This window comes from Arachis hypogaea, chromosome 14 (assembly GCF_003086295.3).
Source record: "Arachis hypogaea cultivar Tifrunner chromosome 14, arahy.Tifrunner.gnm2.J5K5, whole genome shotgun sequence".
Lineage (NCBI taxonomy): Eukaryota > Viridiplantae > Streptophyta > Magnoliopsida > Fabales > Fabaceae > Arachis > Arachis hypogaea.
In genome coordinates this window covers 83,520,140-83,532,670 of record NC_092049.1, presented here as the reverse complement: position 1 = coordinate 83,532,670, position 12,531 = coordinate 83,520,140, and positions in this window count along the sequence as shown.

Genomic DNA, 12,531 nt, shown 5'->3' with positions numbered 1-12,531 from the left:
AGGCCGAGGAGACGAAGGCCGAGTCTGGAGAGGAACGGCATCTACTGTACCGTCATCCCGATTCAAAATCTGGCAGTCGGGATCAGAAACAGGAGGGCCAACCTCGGCAGGGGCAGCAGAAGTCGACACCTTGGTAGAGGTTACAGGGGGAGGATCGATATCATCCTCATCCTCGTCATCAGGGACAACCTTGCCATCCCTGACAACGTTCTCCAAGCTAAAGAGGCTCAGGTCAGCCTCGGGAGCAATAACCCGAACTTGTGCCTTCAGGTTTTCATAGGCAGCAGTTACACTGCCAACAAGGTGACCTTGAAGTTCAGAGTAATTCTCCCAGGCACTCTCCAATTCTTCCCTTAGGCGCAACACCTCCCGGTAGGACGTCAAATAACTATCCTTATGCCGCATAGCCATGTCCTCGGCCAATTTCAGAGAGCCAGCCAAGGAAGCAGAAATAGCCTTTTCATTTTCCAAATCTTTCTCCAACCTGGCCACCCTTACTTCAAGCTCCCCCTTCAAATCCTTCATCCGATCAAACTCCTGTTTGGCCTCCTCCATAAAAGCTTTAGTGGCATGGAGAGGAAGACTTTGAGCAGTCCGATATAGGGCCGCCCCCATGTGTGCCAACTTGATGCCACTCCGGGTGATATAATCAAAATGATGAAGAATCGACACGTCGTCCATAGGAAGAACACCATAAGGGCCAACTTGTTGATCTACAAACTCAACTGCATCAAGGTCAGGAGCGTCAAGGTTGAAAGGTTCAGCTGTTCTTTGCTTCTTACTAGGAGGGGGACCAGAAGCCGCAACGGAAGATTGTGGAGGATCAACCTGACGGACCTGAGGAGTAGGAATTGCTCTCCTCGGTCCGGGAGAACTCGGTATAGGAGGTTTAACCAGAGGCTGAGAAGATCCCTCTCCAGCCGCTTTGGCCGAGAGGTTTAGTGCTACGGTCGCCTTCTTTGCCTTCTTATAGGCCCTCATAGAATCGTTATTCTTTGACATCTCTGAAAAAGACAAAAAACAAAGACAAGTTATAACACAGGAGAAACACAGCCCGGGAGCAAGTATAAAAATAAATCAGGCAGTACCCAAAGCAGCCCGAACCAACGATGGATCACTCAAAAATCTCTTCGTGTCCAGGTGGGGTGGCTTCCCCCACAAATCTTCAAGAACGACCACAAAGGCCCGTTCAACCTCACTAAGCATTTCCCACGTATAACGTGGCACTCTTACATTCTTTTGCCACTCTAGAGGAAAAGCAGGTTCATCATTTTCATCAAGAAAAAAGGGGAGAACCCCCTCAATGGCACGGACCCGGAAGAAGTAGTTCTTAAAATCTTTAAACGACTCATCATACATGGCAAAAACTTTATGCCCCTAGGCCAACCTGAAAGAAACCCAGGAAGCTTTCTTTTTGGAGGAACCTCCAGGTTTAGCCGAGACAAAAAGATAAAGGAAAAGAGTTTCAGAAGGTGTTATGTCCAACTCCTGACAAAGAAGTTGAAATATTTTGATAAAACCCCAGGAGTTTGGATGAAGCTGGGACGGAGCAATATTACAGGACCACAACAAGTCAGTTTCAAAAGCAGTAAAAGGGAAAGTAACATTTAATTGACTGAAGAAGTATTCATAAGCATAGAAGGAAGGACGCTCCCCCTCGACGAGGTCGAAAAACAAACTCTCTCATCAGAATCAGGAGCAACAAGCTCATAATCCCCTTCGCGGGCACTACTACCACAAATCCTATGGCGCTTCCTCAGCTCTGTGCAAAATTCAGCATCCACAATGGAAACACACAACAAGACAAGGGAGTCCAGCCAATCGGACATCCCCTCGGGAACTCTGGAAGGCATCTCTACAATGTTATTGCGAGAAGACATGAGGCCAACTAATCCTACAAGTAAGAAAAAAGATGGGATTACTAAAAACATCTCGGACAAGGGAGAAAACAACTCAAACACGATACAGACAAACACGCAGAAAAAGGAAAACCCCAAGACCCAAACCAAAGTCCTGGGGCATCCTTTGGAGGCAATAATCAGGCAAGGTTTTCAGGAAAAATCTACAGCTCGCATCCCAGCATCTCTCAGAAAGCATTCAAACAGCAAACATTTTTTCATCACAGTAAAACACAGAAATTACAGTCTACCAAGCAAAAAGCATTTCCAAAATCAAAGAACGCTAAGAGGAAATCATCAAAGATGCAAACTTTTTCAGAATCGGACGAAAAAGAAATCTCCAAACAAAGCAAGGAAAAGGCAGACTTTCTATCGGTACCAGACAGAAAATAACCAGAAGCAACAAAATCCTAGAAAGCCTCGACGAAAATACCAAGAGAAGGCATTATAAGTGACAAGCAAATACAAGACCAAGAAAAAGATTCAAACTTTCAAAAATGCAAATCAAAACTGAAGACGAAGCCATAAAAGAAACAAGAAAGCTAGCACCAACCTGGAAAAAGCCGCAAGCTTCAAGAAAATTGAGAATGAAAAGACGAAATCTGGAATCGCCCCCTCACGAGTAGAAAGTACGAACAAAAGCAATATCGCAGAGAGAAACGCGAAACTCCAGGAGAAAACAGAAGCTTCAGACGCCGCAACGCAAGAAAAATTGAAACAAGGGTGAAAAGCAGAGAATAAAGGAATAAGTGCGAAGAAGTTACGAAAAGGGCGAGGGAGAGAAACCATTTCTGGGTTTTTCAAAATAAAAAAAACCAAAAGGGAAACGGGGCAATTAATGTTAAAATTAAATGAAGGCATTAAAACCACGCACGTTCCCAAAGCGCCGAAATAAAAGCGCGCGCTTTTAGAGGAAAAAACGTTCTACATTCAAAAAAGCTTCTACAAAGGAATCGACAAAATGCTTGAGTTTGGCTTCACTAAAGAAGGACTGAAGTCAAGAACTCGGCCTCAAAAAGAAGACCGAGCTCAAGCAGGGGCACTGTTCATACCCTGGGTCGAGCTGTCCAAACCGGGATGTTCAGTAGCGAAGCGACCGACCTGTTCAGGTCAAGCGGACCAACTTCTTTACGAAGAACTCGGCCAAATCGACAGCAAAGCCCAATAAAAGGGCCCAAATAGAGGAACACGACCCAGGATCTAAAGGCAATCCCAGCCTATAGAGATAAAGGCGGTTCCGTTGAAGATAAGCTGACCTCGCCCAAAGATAAGATAAGATAAGATAACTAACTTATCTTATCTAAGAAGGTCACTTCTCACCATTATAAATACACTGGAGCACCCAGGTATAACTCATACTCTGATTCTACAATAAACCTGTTTAATACCCATGCTAACTTAAGCATCGGAGTCTCTTGCAGGTACCCCCCACCTTCCGGTGGCCAAGGATCAGCAGTGCAGCAAGTCGGACACAACAGCTCCGGCCGTCATCAGCCAGCCGGACACGTCATCTCCGACCAGTACAGAAGATCTCATCCAAGATCGACCTCCAGTTTAAGGTAACCCTCAGAACAACTCCTATCAATGATGCTTTTCCATTTGATAGCTTGCATGCAGTATCTGAGGTAGTTCCTTGGTATGCACCTGTAGCTAATTATCTAGTTAGCCATACTTTTCCTCCTAATTTTACTAAGCATTAGAGAAACAACTTGAAAGCGAGTCCAAATATTATATATGGGATGACCCATATTTATGGAGGTATGGTGCTGACCAGATAATTAGGAGGTGTGTGCCTCAATCAGAATTCCAGTCCATTTTAGAGGCCTGCCACTCTTCTGAAAGTGGAGGACATTTTGGCTCTCAAAGAACAGCTAAAAAAATTTTAGACTGTGGATTCTGGTGGCCCACTCTTTTAAAAGATGTTGCTAACTTTTGTAAATCTTGTTCTCCATGCCAAAGGTTTGGTAATATATCCAAGAGGGATGAGATGCCCCAACAGATTATGCTATTCTGTGAAATTTTTTATGTTTGCGGCATTGACTTCATGGGTCCATTTCCAAACTCTAGTGGTTACCTTTATATACTGTTAGCTGTAGATTATGTTTCCAAATGGGTGGAAGCAATTCCTACCCGTACTGATGATGCTAACACTGTTGTTTTCTTTGTTAGAAACCATATTATATGTCGCTTTGGATTACCACGAGCAATCCTGAATGATCAAGGCACTCACTTTTGTAACAGGAGATTATCCGGATTACTGAAGAAGCATGGGATTGTTCATAAAGTGGCAACAACTTACCATCCCCAGACCAATCGTCAAGTAGAAGTGTCTAATAGAGAAATAAAGCACATTCTGGAAAAGATAGTCAAGCCTCATAGGAAGAACTGGAGAACCAGACTTGTTGATGCGCTCTGGGCATATCGGACAGCGTACAAGACACCCATTGGGATGAGCTCCTTCCGCTTAGTGTACGGAAAGGCTTGCCACCTTCCAGTAGAGGTGGAACACAAGGATTTCTGGGCTGTGAGGGAGTGCAACATGGGATTCGAGGAAGCTGGCGCTGAAACAAAGCTGCAACTAGTAGAATTAGAGAACCTTCGCCTAGAAGCATATGACAACTCCAGGCGATACAAAGAGAAGATGAAGGCTGTGCATGATAGGCACATAAAAAGGAGAGAGTTCAAGCTGGGGGAGTTGGTTCTCCTTTATAACTCCAGACTGAGACTCATGCCAGACAAGCTGAGATTAAGATGGGAAGGTCCCTACAGAGTAGAAAAGGCAGAGCCATACGGAGTCTTTCACCTGTGTCATCCTTCTAGCTCCAAATTTATCAAGGTCAATGGACATCGCCTAAAGCTTTATCATGGTGAGAAGATGAAGGAACACAAAGAGCTAGAGGTCTTCCTCTTGGAGGACCCACCAACAGAGGTAGAATGAGCCTGAAGACTGTCCAACTTAAGGACGTAAAAGCAAAGTGCTAGGTGGGAGACAACCCACCATGGTATGATCGTTCTGTTTCAGTCTTAGTTTTATTTTATTTTATTCTACTTTATTTTTCTTAAGTGATTCTTCTCATAATTTTTGCATATTCATCTGCTTGCTGTATTCTGTATTCTGTATTCTGCATATAAAAAAACAAAAAACAAAAAAATGCACGCGACGCGCAAGCGTCGCTGACGCGTCCGTGTCACACGTGCATTCGAAACAAAGAAGAAAAGAAACAGAGAGTTGCGCGGGAGCATGGCTGGAGGCATGTGATGAGAGAACTTTTGCGTGGTCTAGAAATTTGAGGATAAATCCTCGTCGCAAGTATAGTTTCTAAACCCTCAAAAGTCCTTTCATACAAACGTTTTGGTTGTCACAAATAACAAACCCCTTTAAAATTGATAACCGAGTATTTAAACCTCGGGTCGTCTTCTCAAGGAATTGCAGGGAGGTATGTTCTTATTATTGGTTATGCAAAGGTATGTTTTGGGGTTTTGGATTAAGGTAAAAAGTTAGTTCAATGACAAGTAAAATAAAATAATAATAACTGTAAAATAAACTCTTGGCAAAGTATAAGAACTGGAAGTCCTATCCTGGTTATCCTTATCAATTGTGATGAGAATGGATTTTTCTCCCACTTTGTTAACCTCTAACTATGAAGGTAAGTTAAGTGGACGAATTAATTCGAATCCTCAAGTCCCAGTCTTTCCTTGGGAAAAGTTAGAGTTATTGGATCTCGAAGTAATTCTTGAAGAATTCCAATTTTCAATAAACAATGAGTTTGATAACTTAAGTGTTACCAATGACTCAACCAAAACCAAAAGGGAAAAATCCAAATTATTTATATAAATGAAAGAAAGCAATCATAAGTCTGAAATACCTCAAAATATATTAAATAGGAAATCAATCTAAACATAGAGAGTTTTAAACAAAATTGAGAAAAGAAATAAAAGAACATTGAACCGGGGATTGAGAGTCACTCCTAAAACTAAGAGAAGTCCTAAATCCTAATCCTAAGAGAGAGGAGAGAACCTCTCTCTCTAAAAACTACATCTACTCCTAAAATTGTGAATGTGAAGGCCTGATTATGAATGGATACATTCTCCCACTTTATAGCGTCTAATCTGTGTTTTCTGGGCCGCAAAATGGGTCGAAAACAGCCCAGAAATTGCTGGAGGAGAAATCTGCCACGCTGGTTTTTTGTCACTGCGACGCATCCACGTGGATCACGCGTTCACGTCGCCTAGCGTCAGGATAACTATGGCATATTATATATCAAATCAAAACCCCGGACGTTATCTTTCCAACGTAACTGGAACCGCGTCGTTTGGACCTCTGTAGCTAAAGTTACAACTATTTGAGTGCGAGAGGGTTAGGCTGACAGCTTTGCAGTTCCTTCAACTTCTTGTATTCCTTCCACTTTTGCATGCTTCCTTTCCATCCTCTGAGCCATTCCTGCCCTGTAATCTCTGAAAGCACTTAACACACATATCAAGGCATCTAATGGTAATAAGAGAGGATTAATATTAGCAAAGATAAGTCCAAAGAAACATGTTTTCAATTAAAGCACATAATTAGGAAGGCAAATGTAAAACCATGCAAATAGTATGAATAAGTGGGTAAAGAGTAGATAAAAACCACTCAATTGAGCACAAGATAAACCATAAAATAGTGGTTTATCAACCTCCCCACACTTAAACATTAGCATGTCCTCATGTTAAGCTCGAGAGAACTATAAAAGTGAAGAGGAATTGTAAAATGTATGAAATGCAACCTATGTATATGAATGCAAAATGTTTCTACCTACTTGGTTAAAAGTAAATAAGTTCTCCAAGACAAACATAAATCAAATTCTACTAATTCAAATTATACAATAAAAAGCAAGTAAACTTGTAAGAAGACAGCTCATGAAAGCAGGGAACATAGAATCAAGCATTGAACCCTCACTACTAGTGTATATCACTCTAATCTCTCAAGTGTATAGGGTTATTTACTTTACTCTTCTCTAGTCATGCTTTCTAAACCTTTGTTCTTCATCTAACCAATCAACATTATTTAATGTACCAATGCAAACATCATGAGGTCTTTTCAAGGTTGTAATGGGGCTAAGGTAAAGGTAAGGATATATGTATGGCCAAGTGAGCTATAATATGAATCTTTAATTAATCTAAACTTTCACCTAACATACATATACTCTATATAATTCTAATTCATGCCTAGCTACCCAAGATTCCCACTTTTACATCACATACTCATGTATCAACTTTTTCTTTTTAATTTATCACATATGCATTGATTTTTCATTAACTCAACATTGGGGTAATTTTGTCCCCTTATTTATTTATTTATATTATATATATATATATATATATATATATTTTTTTTTTTTTTTCTTTTTCTCGTTTTCTGTTTATTTGTTTAATCATAAAAGCAAACATAACTTATCAATGCACATGGATTTTTCATTATTTTTCTATTTTGATTTTTCATGAGTAGGTTCCCAAATTTCCCATATTCAAATAAATTAAAAACATGATACATTCCCTTATCAACCCATGTTCCCAGAATTTTCCCACAATTATTTGATACACAATCTCTATCTTAAGCTAACCAAAGATTCAATTGGGATAATTAATTTGTTTTCCGCTTAAGGCTAGTGATGTGGTAAAATATAGAACAAATGGGGATTAAAAGGCTCAAAGTGGCTGACAAGGGTGATTTAAAAGGTAGGCTTATTTGGGATAAGTGAGCTAAAATCAAACAATGGCCTCAATCATGTGCAAGCATGTAAATATACTAAATAATGGACATATAGAATGGAACAAAGCAAAGATTGCAATTATAGAGAAGAAACACACAAGAATAAAAATTTTATGGTTAAATAACGTAACCATGTAAATAAGCTCAAAATCTCACAGGTTGTGTGTTCTTTGGCTCAAAAACCATGTTCCAAATACAACTTCAAACAAGTTTTAACATAAAAAATTTTCAATTTAAATTAGTGAAATACTATAAAAATTTATTGAAAAAGAAAATATTACTTCAACCAAGTAGTAGCTAAATGCACAAAATCAAATAAACATGCAATTAAACATGCAAATACAGCAACTAATTTAACAAAGAAAATTTAAACATTGGTGTTGAAACAGAAAGGTACTAACCTATGGAGATCGGTATCGACCTTCCCACACTTAAAGATTGCACCGTCCTCGGTGCATGCTAAGATGTGCAAGTGGACGGGTGGCTTCAACTGATGCTTTTCTCTATAGATTGTGCAGATTGACTTGCCTGTCTCCCCATGTAAACGTCTTCCGGTTCTCTTCCGGGTGGCCATCTTGAAAGAAAAAGGGAAGAAGAGTAACCCAGAAATAAAGATAGGAAAATAAATACAGTATGGGTGGGTTAATGCCAAATAATAAGGATCTCAATTACATGGTAGCTACAACATGCAAGTGAGAAAACAATAGAAGCCATGGCATGCCAGTGGTACAAAATGTACAACAATGGGGAAGAGAGTGGGGAAGGAGAGATAAATTCATGTCAATGCAAAAGTAATACCGATATAAAATATTGGCATTGATTTAAATAATATTACTCAATCAGAATTAAACAAGTCATTAAGTACCAAGAAAATACCAGAAAAGATGTAACAGTTGAATAAAAATATTTGAACACCAATGGTAAAATAATAAATTTAGAAAAATAAAAATATGCAATGAATGAAAGTATGCAAATAAATAAAATAAAATAAAAGATAAGAAGAATGAGAAGGGAAAGAAATAAAGTAAGAAAAAAAGAAGAAAGAAGAAAAGATAGAAGAAATTAGGATTAGAGAAGAAAAGATAAGAAAATTGGCACTAATCTGGATAGGTTGTGTGACGCTCGCGACGCGGTCGCGTGGGTGATGCGGTCGCGTGGTGCGCAATAAGGTCAGGCGACGCGGATGCGTGGGGCACGCAATTGCGTGACTTGATTTGTGCTAGTGGCGCGAGTGCAGCCTCGCGGTCACACAACTCTCTGTTCGAAACTTGGTATTGCCAAAATCCAGGGTGACGCGGTCGTGTGGTCGACGCGATCGCATGAATGGCCATCATGGGGATTTGACGTGGACGCGTGAGCCATGCATCCGCGTGGTAAGGCGTGTGCGGTCAGCACCAGTCCAGCACCACTCTCGCATAACTTTCGGCCGTGCACCCTTCGTACATTGATTTCCAGGTCACGCGGCCGTGTGAGTGACGCGGTCGCGTGGGGGCCATTTTTTCCACATGACGCGGACGCGTCAGCGACGCTGCTGCATCGCGTGCGTGCTTCTCTTTTTTTTTATGCATGAAAAATGCAGAATGCAGTGTTAATATGAATGTGATGTAAAACTCCAGGTTCAATAAAATAAAATAAAACTCAAAAACAAAAAGAACTAACTAAAAATGAAAAAGGAACGATCATACCATGGTAGGTTGTCTCCCACCTAGCACTTTTAGTTAAAGTCCTTAAGTTGGACATTTGATGAGCTTCCTGTTATGGTGGCTTGTGTTTGAACTCATCCAGGAATCTCCACCAATGTTTGTAATTCCAATAGCCTCCGGGATCCCAAACTAGGCAAGTAAAGCCTTTGAGCAGCTTCAAATAGATTCTTAGGCTCCCGGGGTGTTGGATGTCAGAACAGATTCCAGGATCCCAAATCTTTCTTTTACACCCGTCTTCAAGTTGGTTATCATGATTCCATCCGGGTGGTTCAGCTTTAGAATTCTCACTGAAGCGTCCAAACAACTTCCTAGATCCATTCAATTGAGCTTTACACCAACCCTTGCGTTTAAACTTAAAGCTTCCAACCATAATGAACCTTGCAGGACAATTCTTACCACTGACCATCTTCCTTTTACTCTTAATGCCACAAAGAGCTCTAAGTTGACCATCCGTCTCCAGTAGCCCATATTCAAGTGGAATCAGAAAGCTAAGGGATATGAAATTTACCCACTTGAATGTCGTGAAGGATGATGGCAACTTAGGGGGAGGGGTCTCCAATAACTTTGGCAAGGTGATTCCAAGCTCCACTCCCTTGTGCTCTTTGACAACTTCCACCTCTTTGCAAGCTTCTTCTTCTTCTTTAATATCCATCTCTTGATCAACCTCTTCAAAGTCTTTAGCCATGATATGCCTTGGAGGTTGTACACCCTCCTCAACATCAATTTCAAACGTCTTTGAAGGAGGCTTGATAACTTGACTTTCCCATAGATGTTCTGCATCTCCTAAATCTTCAACCACTTTTTCCTCTTCAATAATTACTGCTTTGTCCAGTAATTTTAATATAAAATCGTACTCATCCTTGATGATTTTCTCTCCATGACAACTCCTTTCAACTACTCTTTCATCTTCAAGGGTCTCTCCTACCTTTACCCATAGGGCCTCCTCTAGCTCCTTATGAAGTATGGATTCGCGAAGATGATTTCTTCTTTCCTGTTCCATATCAATAGCATAATTGGGATCATCTTGCTCTTGGATTGATGGATGTGGGTGCTCTTCCATGGAGGGTGGTGATGGGATGAAAAAATTATTATGTGGTTGAAAAGGAAGTGCACTAGAGCTTGAGGGTTGAATATTAGAGGTAGAGGGTTGGTTCATGCGGGATATAAGATTTTGGAGTGTAGAGGTGAGACCAATGATGTTAGAGATGAGTGTATTATTATCCAATGGAGGTTGGGGTGGATCTATGTATGGTTCATTTGGTTCATAGGGTGGTTGGTATGGTGGATGTGGGTTAGGGTCATATAGTGGTGTTTGGTGGTGAGGGGCTTGTGAGTATGGTGGTCCAAAGTCATGTTGAGGAGAGGGTTTATAGGCATATGGTGGTGGTTGTTGATAGTCCATTGGAGGTGGTTGTTGCCATGAGGGTTGATCAAATCCTTGTGGCTCCTCCCATCTTTGATTGTTCCAACCTTGATGCCTGTTCTCATTGTAATTTCTTCTTCCTGCAACATAATTGTAACCAGACTCATAGCTAAAGGGGTGAGAGTTCATAGTAGCAAATAAAAATTAAAAACAAAAATAAAAATAATTTTAAATTAAAAGGTTATTTAAATTCTGAAATTGAAAATTAAATTTTGAAATTTGAATTTTAAATTTTTGAAATTTGAATTTTTGAAATTTGAAATTTGAAACTTTTTAAATTTGAATTTTGAAAATTTTTAAATTTGAATTTTGAAATTTAATTTTTGAAATAAGATAAGATAAGATAAAAATTTTAAAATAAAAACCAATAACCTCTTAATTTACGAAAAAGCAAAAATAAAAACAAAAATAAAAACAAGTAAAAAGCAAATATTTACAATAACTAATAATAAGGCACACGTTTGCAATTTCCCGGCAACGGCGCCATTTTGATGAGAGAACTTTTGCGTGGTCTAGAAATTTGCGGATAAATCCTCGTTGCAAGTATGGTTTCTAAACCTTCAAAAGTCCTTTCATACAAACGTTTTGGTTGTCACAAATAACAAACCCCTTTAAAATTGATAACCGAGTATTTAAACCTCGGGTCGTCTTCTCAAGGAATTGCAGGGAGGTATGTTCTTATTATTGGTTATGCAAAGGTATGTTTTGGGGTTTTGGATTAAGGTAAAAAGTTAGTTCAATGACAAGTAAAATAAAATAATAATAACTGTAAAATAAACTCTTGGCAAAGTATAAGAACTGGAAGTCCTATCCTGGTTATCCTTATCAATTGTGATGAGAATGGATTTTTCTCCCACTTTGTTAACCTCTAACTATGAAGGTAAGTTAAGTGGACGAATTAATTCGAATCCTCAAGTCCCAATCTTTCCTTGGGAAAAGTTAGAGTTATTGGATCTCGAAGTAATTCTTGAAGAATTCCAATTATCAATAAACAATGAGTTTGATAACTTAAGTGTTACCAATGACTCAACCAAAGCCAAAAGGGAAAAATCCAAATTATTTATATAAATGAAAGAAAGCAATCATAAGTCTGAAATACCTCAAAATATATTAAATAGGAAATCAATCTAAACATAGAGAGTCATAAACAAAATTGAGAAAAGAAATAAAAGAACATTGAACCGGGGATTGAGAGTCACTCCTAAAACTAAGAGAAGTCCTAAATCTTAATCCTAAGAGAGAGGAGAGAACCTCTCTCTCTAAAAACTACATCTACTCCTAAAATTATGAATTTGAAAGCCAGATTATGAATGGATGCATTCTCCCACTTTATAGCCTCTAATCTGTGTTTTCTGGGCCGCAAACTGGGTCGAAAACAGCCCAGAAATTGCTGGAGGAGAAATCTGCCACGCTGGTTTTTCGTCACTGCGACGCGTCTGCGTGGATCACGCGTTCGCGTCGCCTAGCGTCAGGGTAACTATGGCATATTATATATCAAATCGAAGCCCCTGACGTAAGCTTTCCAACGCAACTGGAACCGCATCGTTTGAACCTCTATTGCTAAAGTTACAGCCGTTTGAGTGCGAGAGGGTCAGGCTGACAGCTTTGCAATTCCTTTTAACTTCTTGTATTCCTTCCACTTTTGCATGCTTCCTTTCCATCCTCTGAGCCATTCCTGCCCTGTAATCTCTGAAAGCACTTAACACACATATCAAGACATCTAATGGTAATAAGAGAGGATTAATATTAGCAAAGATAAGT